Raw genomic sequence first — 10,682 nt, 5'->3', positions numbered from 1 at the left:
TTTTTTTGAGACAGAGTCTCGCTCTGTCGCCCAGGCTGGAGTGCAGTGGCCGGATCTCAGCTCACTGCAAGCTCCACCTCCCAGGTTCATGCCATTCTCCTGCCTCAGCCTCCTGAGTAGCTGGGACTACAGGCGCCCGCCACCTCGCCCAGCTAGTTTTTTGTATTTTTTAGTAGAGACGGGGGTTTCACCGTGTTAGCCAGGATGGTCTCGATCTCCTGACCTCGTGATCCGCCCGTCTCGGCCTCCCAAAGTGCTGGGATTACAGGCTTGAGCCACCGCGCCCGGCCCAAATTTTAGTTTTTTAACCTATCATCTAGCAGGGTTTTCGAAAGGAATAAAGGAGCTAGCATATGTTTTTAAAGTAGGTGTTCAATTAATGATTGGTGTAGATACTATAATCATCTGTGTTTCAGGCACTGGATCCAGGATCTAGATCCAGTAATCACTTAACTCTTACAACAGTTCTGTTCAGCATCGTCATGGTGGTGATTATTATAGGCCAGCAGTGAAGTGAGCACATGCAGACAGTCATTTAATCCTCAAAACAACACTGTTTGGTCCATGATGTTTTTATCCTGATTATACCAAAAAGAGGACCAAGATACTGAGCGGCTGAGTAAGCTGCCCAGGATCTCACAGCTTTTGCAGGAGGCTGGGATTTTAGCCCAAGCAGTCTGGCTTTAGAACCTATCTCTTATCTACTATGTTACAAATGGGGAAACTGAGACTCCAAGATCCCTCAGCAAGCAAAACAGCATAGATGGAATGAGGCCTGTCTGGATCTGGCTGGTGTGTTTTCAGTACACGGCTCAGCACCAGCTCACCGCCCTGGAAGGAAGGAGATTCTCATTTTTGTAGGTATCCAGTTTTAGGCTGGCTGGCCACCAAGAGGGTTTGCAGAAGGGTCTTAGGACCAATGTTTGGGGTTAAATACGTTCATTCCAACCCTCTCCTAATTTCCTATCTTGATTTAGGTGTTAAAAAGTGAATACCCTGAAACATAATTTCTTTTTTCTTTTTTGAAACGGAGTCTCGCTGTGTCACTCAGGCTGGAGTGAGTGGCGCGATCTCGGCTCACTGCAAGCTCCGCCTCCCAGGTTCACACCATTCTTCTACCTCAGCCTCCCAAGTAACCGGGACTATAGGCACCCACCAACATGCCCGGCTAATTTTTTGTATTTTTAGTAGAGACAGGGTTTCACCGTGTTAGCCAGGATGGTCTCAATCTCCTGACCTCGTGATCCGCCCGCCTCGGCCTCCCAAAGTGTTGGGATTACAGGCGTGAGCCACTGCGCCCGGCCAACATAATTTCTAATAGCAAAATTGGTATTCAAACATTAAACGGAGGCATCTTGAGAAATTAAACATTTCTTTGAAGAAGAGTTAACATTGCTTGCCTCATTTCTGACCCACAGTTTTAACTACGTTTTTATGCATGGAACAGATTTCCAAGTGTGGAAATGAATTCTTTGACACGGACATAGACTTAGATTCATACAAGGCCAGTGACCTCCATGTCCGTGAGCCTGTCTTATAGGCAGTGTGAATTGGGTGTCTCCAGGGTGCAGCGTCAGGGCTTATGCTACCAGACTGGGTGCCGGAGATGACGTGCAGATTCAGGAGAGGATCCGGGGCTCACGAGGAGATGACGTGCAGATTCAGGAGAGGATCCAGGGCTCTTGAGGATGTGGAAGTTTTGTTCCAAGCATTGGATTTTTGCTTGGCTTTTTCTGTGTAAACTTCTCTTTCACCTTCCATTCAGAATGGCTGCAAATTCTTTCTTCAATAGTGGAAGTATTATTGTTAGTCAGGATTTTCAATACTTAATAGGGGTCTGTATTTGTGGTGCATGTGGTATTTTGGTGCATGCATACCACGTGGAATGACCAGACCAGGGCAGCTGGGACATCAGTCACCCGAGACATCCACCCCTTTTTTACGTTGGGAACATTTCACTTCCTCTCTTCCAGCAATTTTGAACAATGCAACAAAGTCTTATTAGCTTTAAACACCCGACTGTACTATCAAACACTAGATCTTGCTTCACTAACTGTGTTTTTCTGCCCACACACACACATAAAGCAAGCTGGCGCATCATATAGGATTAACATACCCATATTTGATAAATTTCTTTGTTTCTACCTTTTCATGTTCATGCCTTCTGATACTGAAGAAATCTTATCCGGGAGATAGCGTGGGGCCGTAGAAATTGGCCAAGATTTCTAAGGCCCCATGTAGTCTCTCTGGATAAAACTTTGTCTAAGTGTTTCAGGAGGCTGCTCAAAGGAAATGTGGCTTGTTTTGGGAAGTCTGAAATGTTTTCAGATTTACTGTCTTGGAAAAAAGAAAAAAAAACCCAGACATATGGGGTTTCTTCATGCAAAAATCCCATCACATGTGGCTGTTAAGATCAAGAAGATAGTTTCCCTGCAGGGCGTATTTTTTCCTTTTCTTCGTACCTACCCCAGAATAACTTTTCAGGTCCTCTGACAGAATGAAGCATTTTCCTTAGGAACTAACACAGAGAAAACAAGAAAATTAATAGAAATGATTACTACTTTCTTAGGCTGTTACCGAAGTCTGTTTCTGAGTGGTGACTATGTATTCTTTCAAAATAACTTCTTAGGGCATAAATATAACAATTTTCACTGAAGCAACAAAGTGCATTTTTGGTATTGGAGGCCTTCTCTCTTTTAATCCTCTTCCTAATAAGGTTATGGAGTTCATCTGGATGCCCCTAAGCCCTCTGGCTCTGGGGGAACCTGGACTGTATCATTGTGAATATTTATGGAGGCTGCACACGGAGCCCACAAAGAGACTTTTGTTGTTGTAATTGTGGAACTTAAGAGCAGTGTCCCTGTCTTAATGGCAGCCCCCAGTCACCAATCACATGCCTTTTGATAGGATACCTCTCCCGGTTAGGATCATGTTTTGTCTAGCAGGCTTAAGCTTCTTTTTAAAACAATCTCCTTAAAAGCTAAGGAGATTTCTCTTTTACAACGAATCGATTTCAGCAGGTATACCAGAATATATTTTGAAATTAAAAATCTTTTTGCCTGCTAACTAATCTCAGAATCTAGTTCAGCTATTAAAACAGACTGTTTACCCTATTAGTTATGCGACATATTGTACCAATTTTATCTAGGTCTCCAAAGGCCCCACACCTACCCCCCGGAGCCTCTAATCTTTGGCCTCTGTTGCAAACTGATCCTTGGGCACATCTGTTAGGCACGTGAGCCATTCTGCCGAGGCAGGGTTTTTCAGATTAGACCAGTCCGTCAATGTTCAGGGGCCAGCACTCTCCAGGCCTTAGTGCCTTTGCATTGTTCCCTTGCTTTGGTTTACTCCACATTCTCTATTGAGCATCTCCCATACCAGGCTTTGGGCTGGACACGGGGGAACGGAGAGGAATAAATCCCAGGAGTAGCCCTAGGAGGCTCCTAGCCGACTACCGAAGACGAAACAGAAACAAGTCGTTATGACTCCGTGTAGGAAGTGCTCTGCTGAGGTTCAGAGTCCTGGGGACATATAGAGGGTCTCAGCAGTCCCAGCTTTGAGCCTTCAGGCACCTGTACCTCTAACGGGTTTAAGGAAGGCAGCACCGTCACAGACTGGAAAGACATCTGCCAAGGGCAATGCGGCAGAGACGGGGGTGGACAGGACTGGAAAAGGGCAGTGTGGCAGAGAGATGGGGGTGGACGGGACGGGAAGCCAGGACACGGGGGTGGACAGGACTGGAAGTCAGGACAGCGATTAGAAACCAATAGAGCGGTTCAGTCAAGAGACCTGGAGAGCTGGAGCTGTGGCAGGGGTGGTGACGGCGGTGGCTGGAGCTGTGGCGGGACGGTGACGGCGGTGGCTGGAGCTGTGGCGGGGGCGGTGACGGCGGTGGCTGGAGCTGTGGCGGGGCGGGGGCGGGGGTGGCTGGAGCTGTGGCGGGGCGGTGACGGCGGTGGCTGGAGCTGTGGCAGGGGCGGTGACGGTGGTGGTGGGTTTGAGAGTAATGAATGGCCAAGGCATTCTTTAGAGTTGCCACAGATAAGACTTGGTTGACTGGTTGTAAAAGTTGAGTCTGACCTTTTTTTCTTTGTCACTAAGTCACACTCTGAAGTCGCAATGGAAATGCAGGAGGGCAGGTGTTTGGGGAGTCTGGATGGGGCAGAGGGAGTGGAAGGGGTGAGCATTTGAAGGCAGAAAGATGCTGTCAGATAAAACTAAAAGTGGTCAGAAGAAACCCCAGACAAACCCTGAGCAGCCGCCTCTCCTGGTGGAAGAGCCCGTGGAGCACCGTACGCCGGTGTCCTTGTGCCTTGTGTTCAGTGTCAGTAAGAGCTCCACTTCTTTCCTTGCCCATCAGTTACTGTGTGTGTGTGTGCATGTTCCTGTGTTCGTTTTAATCTAATGCTGTTTCTCCCCCACGGAGCTACACGGTACTCGTTTTATAAGTGTGACCTCAGCAATCTTTATTATCTACCCAAGCACAAATGACTTGTTTTGATCAAGAAAATAAATCGGCACCATGGCTCATGCCTGTAATCCCAGCACTTTGGGAGGCCAAGGCGGGCAGATCACTTAGAGCTCAGGAGTTGGAGACCAGCCTGGTCAACATGGTAAAATCCCATCTCTCCAAGAAATACAAAAAATTAGCCTGCATGGTGGTATGTGTCTGTAGTCTAGCACTCGGGAGGCTGAGGTTGGAGGATGGCTTGAGCCCAGGAGTTTGAGGCTGCAATGAGCTGAGATTGCGCCACTGCACGCCAGCCTGGGAGACAAAAAAACAAACAAACAAACAAACAAAAAAAACAAAAGGAAGAAAATAAGTAACTATGCACAGCTTTGAGATCCACCCACATGTAGAGAGGGAATTTAAACATGTAAACTAACTAAATGTAAACATCGATGCAGATGTAAACTGAATTCCAGAAAAGGGCATTTTCCATTCCAGACCCTGAGCTCTGCAGTTCCCGCTGCCTGACCTCTATCTGGTTGCACTTCCAAGTTCTTTAAGTCTGTCATTTAGTTCCTGTGAAAATTGCTTCCCTTCAGAGGCACTGACTGTGATCTTTAGGATCTCGGGAGCTGAAGACAGGAGCCAAGAGCGGTGAAGACATTTCTGTTCATCAGCAACACGTTGACAGGCACAAGTAGCTGGTCCGTCCAGTCATCCCATTCTCGTCACCCCACCTTGGAAATCAGCTGAGCGAGTAAATACAGGCATAGGCAACACCGTCTTCACACAAGCCTGTTGGTTTATTTTAACTCCATAGAGAGATGAACAATTGGTTGCTTTTTGGCTTTCCACACAGCTTGTTTTTCTAACCAGTATCATGCCAGGTGGTCAGCATATTCTCTCCCCTGCTGTGTTAATTAACTGTGACCAAACTTATAGCTCGGAGGGACTGGAGACCATCGACACTCAGAGTCACCCTATAGGCTGTGGGAGCGCACCGGGGAACAGCCAGCCAGAGGGGCAGAGCCACCTGCTGTTCCTCATACCCAGGAGGCCCGGGCTCAGGCCCGGGTTTCAGTACTGAGGCGGGAAGTCCGCCTCACGAGTGCGGATATGCAGGACTCGCAGTCCTGGGTCTGTGTGCTTTTACCTCTCTGTATAAAATCGATTTCCATAGTGATCAGACATGCAGAAGAGTAATTTCCTGTAAGTTCTGGGTCCTGGCTAAGTGGAAATGCTGCTGCTTGTCTGTTGCGGTTATTTAAGCCACATGACCTCAGAGGGAAAAAATTCACCGTTGGCTTCGATTCTGAGTATCTGGATTTGAAAAAGTCAGCTTTGAGTTTAACCACTGCGTAAATCCACGCCCAGACCTAAAAATTCACCTGCCATGCCATTGCAATAATTACGCTCCAAACAGCAGAAACTGCACACGCGGTCTTTCTTCGTAAGACCTACATCCTGTTTCCTCCCTGAGCTACGTGCATGCTGTGTTCTTTCTACAACGTTAGTCCATTTCTTCCCTGAAAATCAAACGTTTTCATATGGTCTCTCATGATTCCTTGGGAGATAAGGCCACTCATCGTACCTTAAAAATTTTTGTTAGCAGCTGGAATTAATGCTTTCATCATTCTCTCATAATTGAACGTCTTATTCCACATTAACAATCCCCAAATAGGGCATGATGCAGTGTGATAGTGACACTGATACTGGAAGTTTGGAAACCTGGATTTTTTCCTTTGCTGGCTTGGGTCAGAGTCCTCCTATGGTCCTGTGCTAAGAAGCCACACGACAATTGACACTCACTTCACAGGGATATCATGAGAAATGAATAATGGTTATAAGATGCTTCGAACCTTTCCAAAGAAAAGTGATCTGAAAACACATGTTCTCTTCATTCACGGAGAGTGCCTGTAGCCTCCGGATGCAGCTCACTGACGAGCTCTCCTGCTCTCACAGTTCCGACCCTCCCAAGGGTCTCCCGATCACCTCTAGAAATGTAACGGAAGGGCTGACAAACAGGGCAACCATGCAGGAGCCAGGCCGCCTTCAGCAGGAGAGATTAGTGAGGGGGGAGTCGGCATGGTTTGGAGCAGGCGTAGGTCCACCCCTTCTGCCAGCTTGTCCGTTCCATAGTAGAAACCCGTGTGTCATGAAGCCGGAGTTTAGGACAGAAAGAAAAGCTGGGGTTTCATAGCCAGGCACCACAGGTTCAAATCCCAGCTCTTCAAGTACCATCTGTGTGGCCTTGGATACACTTCTCAATTTCTTGGAACCTGTATTTGTTCGTCTCTAAGATGAAGACAATAATATTGGTCTTTTGGCTGGGTGCGGTGGCTCACGCCTGTAATCCCAGCACTTTGGGAGACTGGAATCATTTGAGGCCAGGAGTTTTAAGACCAGTTTGGGCAATATAGTGAGACCCTGTCTGTGCAAAAAATTTTAAAAATTAGTCGGGCATGGTGGCACATGCCTGTCGTCCCGGCTGCTCGGAAGGCTGAGGTGGGAGGATTGCTCCATCCCTGCAGGAGGGGGTTGCAGTGAGCTGAGACTGAGCTGCTGCACTCCAGCCTGAGTGAGAAAGTGGGACCCTGTCTTTAGTAATAAGAATAATAATATTGGTCTTGCACAGTTATTGTCAAGTATAGATGATACTCTGTCTATTGTGTCTGGTAAACAGTAGGTGTTCAATAAGCAGTAGCTTCTACTTTTATGCCTTTTCTTGGCAGTGGATAGAGGACTTTTTGTTTGTTTCACTTTTAGTGCCACTGTAGAATACTCTGTGTGTGTGTAAGTACTAACTATGTTAAAGCAGAATTTGCCTTAATACTTGCCAATGAACTAACCCTCTGAGTTGGCCGAAGACTGTGGCACAGGCACATTGTATGCAGCTGCATACTTTCTACGGAAAGTCATCCTGTGGAGATTCCTGGGGGCCACTGTCTGCACAGTGTCTCCCAACCCTGCAGCTGGACTGCTCCAGTGCTGCCCTCCAGATCCGTCCCCTGCACGCCACATCCATGTGGGCCCCTCTTGTTGCCTCCTGCGGAAACGTTCCGCAGGTTCCGGTGTGGTCTGCTGCCTCCAGCCTCTTCTCTGCTTTTTCTTCCTTGACTCAGGTCCCTGCCATGTCCCTCCGCAGCTGTGCCCCAGAGCCTCCTTGACAAAGGCAGGGCCCGGTAGCAGGGCCTGCAGAGTCCCCGCAGGACCCCTGTTTTCTTTCTCAGCTCACTCTGGAGGTCAGCCCCGCTGAGCTGAACAGTCTGCACACTACTGCACTGGCATTCCTGCTCCTGCTGTCTTCGCCCCACGTGCTTTTCTTCCATTTCTATTGGCTCTGCCCCACCAGGCATTCTTAGGGAGCCTCTCCTGATGCACCTCCTATTGTCCTGTTTTACCTGTCCCACCCGCAGTGGTGGTTCTTCAACACCTAGAGGACCGTCATCTCTACAAGTGCTGGTAGCATTCTGCCTGGTGTCTATTACACATCCCGAATCGACAGTCACTCCTTGGGTTTTCCCATCATCCAGCCTCCACAGAACGTTTGCCCAGCAGCCGTCCAGCGAACGTTCGCCACATGGAGAAGGTTGCCTGTTTTTCAGTCTTCTCCGGTGAAGACTTTGGACCTCACTTAGTAACATTCCAGGGCTCAACTCCCAGCCCCCACTCCATGCCACCCCTAGAGAAGTGCCTGTAAGCGAAAGTTCCCCAAAGGAAATTTATGTCCGTGTCTTCATATTCACTCCCCCATGCTGATGCACAACAGCCGTTCGCTGTCTTTTGTAAAATCACCCAAAAATAGCAAGTAAGTCACTCCTTGGACTTCTCTTCTCCAGCATATTTAACCTCAGCTCCCTTTACCTCTTGTGGACGCTTCCCCTTTTGACCGTCACTATTGCTCTTTCAAGTCCTTTCCAAATTCTGCATCTTCCTCTTAAATATCTTATGGGAAAGGCGAAGACTTGTTTTCAGTTCAGAAGGCAGCCTCTTTTATTGGGGGGCGGTGGGGGGGTTTGAGACAGGGTCTCACTTTGTCCCCAGGCTGGAGTGCAGTGGTGTCATGCCAGGTCACTGCAACCTCTGCCTCCCCTCTGCCTGCCAGTCCCAAGTAGCTGGGACTATGTGCGCGCGCCACCACACCTAACTAATTTTTGTATTTTTAGTAGAGACAGGGTTTTGCCATGTTGCCCAGGTTGGTCTTGAACACCTGGCCTCAAGTGATCCTCCTGCCTCAGCCTCCCAAAGCACTTGGATCACAGGTGTGAGCCTGGCCCTCTGACTTGGCCCAGAAGTCAGCCTCTTGCTCCAGCTTTCCTGAGGATTGCTTGAAGGATGGGTGAAAGGAGGTTTGGCCTCAGGGTTCTGGGCACAGTCCCTTTCTGGCTGGAAAGGAAGCCAGTGAAGGACACTTTCCTACCTGTGCACAAGTAATCTTGAAGTTGCCTTATTTTCTAGTGAGATGTGTGAGGATGGAGGTAAGATAGATTTTGTAATGTACATTGAAGGTTAGGCTGCCCAGTGGAAGACCGGTTCTTGGTGGCTGTGAGTGCACTGTCCCCACCTTATCTGCTGCTGGACATGCCGCTGGAGAGGACAGTTCCCTTGGTGGAGGGGTCAGGCTCCTGCCTGCAGCCCTGAGCAGCCCTGGGCTTTCACCTTCTTCACTGGTGTTTCTCTCTTAACTGGTGAGTTAGCTCCACCCTCCTCCTGGCACATTGCTACTGCCCATTAAGGGAATCTCCAGCCTCCCTCCCAAGTAAACAAAGCTTAAGAAAGAACAGAGACCTCATGGAAGGTGCGCTGAGAGCTTCCTCCTCTCTTCAAGTCTCCCCTGCCTCCACCACCCACACACGGACACACGTGCACACATCCACGCATGCTCACGCTCCCACACACTCACAACTTACAGGGGAATTGGCCATTTGCACTGAGGCCGATGCTGTGAAATGACGAAGAAGCAGTGGAAGGTCCAGCGAGGGTGGCACTGGCCTTTCTGTGAGGTCTGCCGGGTAACTCCACTGAGTCTGGGACCCTGGAGGGCCTAGAGAGGCCGTCCCCTCCCCTTCTCCTGCCTGCCAGTCACACAGAGGGCCATCGGCTTTCATCTGAACGCAAAGCCCTTTTTCTGCGTAAGCCCCCTTTCCCTCCACGAACTTCTTCTGTTTTGAAATAGCAATTGCCTTTTTCAGCAGCCTTTCCTTTTGCTCTTGGCTAGGGAGGACAAGATGCACCAGTGAGTGACCAACATGGGGGAGAAAAGGAAGAGAAAATCAGTCAGTCCCCTTTTCCTCCAGCCCTCCCCAAGCCAGTCCCCCCTTCCCTCCCTACCTCAGTACTTCCCGTCGGCAGCACCACCCACAGGGTCAGGGGAGGGGTGCCCTAGGCCTTCCAGCTCCTTAACAGTGTGTGTAACACTGGATCTTTTCATAACTTCTGGAATTCCAAAAGGGAGGGAGAAAGCAGGTATATAGTTGCAGACTTTTATATATGATGTAGCGTATAACACATTAAGATTTAAAAGAGGCAGAGCTTAACAACTTGGAAGTATCTTGCTGGAAAAGTGAATATTGTCTTTAAAAGGAATAATTTTAATGAGTCTACAATTAAATGTGCTTTCATTCATTCAAATAAAAAAAAAAAGAGGATCCTCTTTCATACTAGGAATCAGATCTCAGATGGTTTCTATCCAGCGAGGAGACAGTAACTAAGTCGCGTCGTCGAGCAAATACTCAGTAACAAACCCTGGTGGACGCTGTGAGGCAGAGAACAGCGAGAGTGACAGATGTTACGGCCCTGGGGAGGCCTTGCCTCAGGCTGGGAGGAGGTCAGGAAAGGCCTCTCTGGAAGCAGAGACCTGGGTATGAGCAGGAGTTATCTGGAAGAGGTTGAGGGGATGGGTGTGCTTTAAGCTGCATTAGCCAAGGAAGGCAAAAGGACACAGCCTGAGCTCTGGTGATCCTGAATCTACTGAAGACTTAGTGGTTTTAAGGAGTAGTCAAGCCAGCGGGGCCTGAGAGCAGAAGAATTTCAGCTGACTTTAGATAGGACATACCAAGCAATGATAACACCCAAATAAAGCAGAACAGGGCCTGGCTGAAAGGAGACAGTGGAAGTGGCCCTTATTCGTCGCACCTGAGGCTCTCTGTGGTCTGGTAGTGGTTTGTCTTATTTTTGCTGGTTGTCGTCCATCTTTCCTATAAAGCGCATACTTTATGTTGACGCACTAAAT

The 10,682-nt window shown here is 48.6% G+C and overlaps 1 protein-coding gene across 2 annotated transcripts in view; it reads left to right on the top strand.

The window, feature by feature from the left end:
• Window positions 1–10,682, top strand: part of C15H9orf3 (chromosome 15 C9orf3 homolog) — a 365,530-nt gene that overhangs the window by 245,678 nt on the left and 109,170 nt on the right. The gene's annotated exons all lie outside the window — the stretch shown is intronic.

The sequence above is a fragment of the Theropithecus gelada genome, chromosome 15 (genome assembly GCF_003255815.1).
Source record: "Theropithecus gelada isolate Dixy chromosome 15, Tgel_1.0, whole genome shotgun sequence".
Lineage (NCBI taxonomy): Eukaryota > Metazoa > Chordata > Mammalia > Primates > Cercopithecidae > Theropithecus > Theropithecus gelada.
The sequence above is the reverse complement of the archived record's forward strand: the minus strand, read 5'-3'. Positions and strand labels throughout refer to the sequence as shown.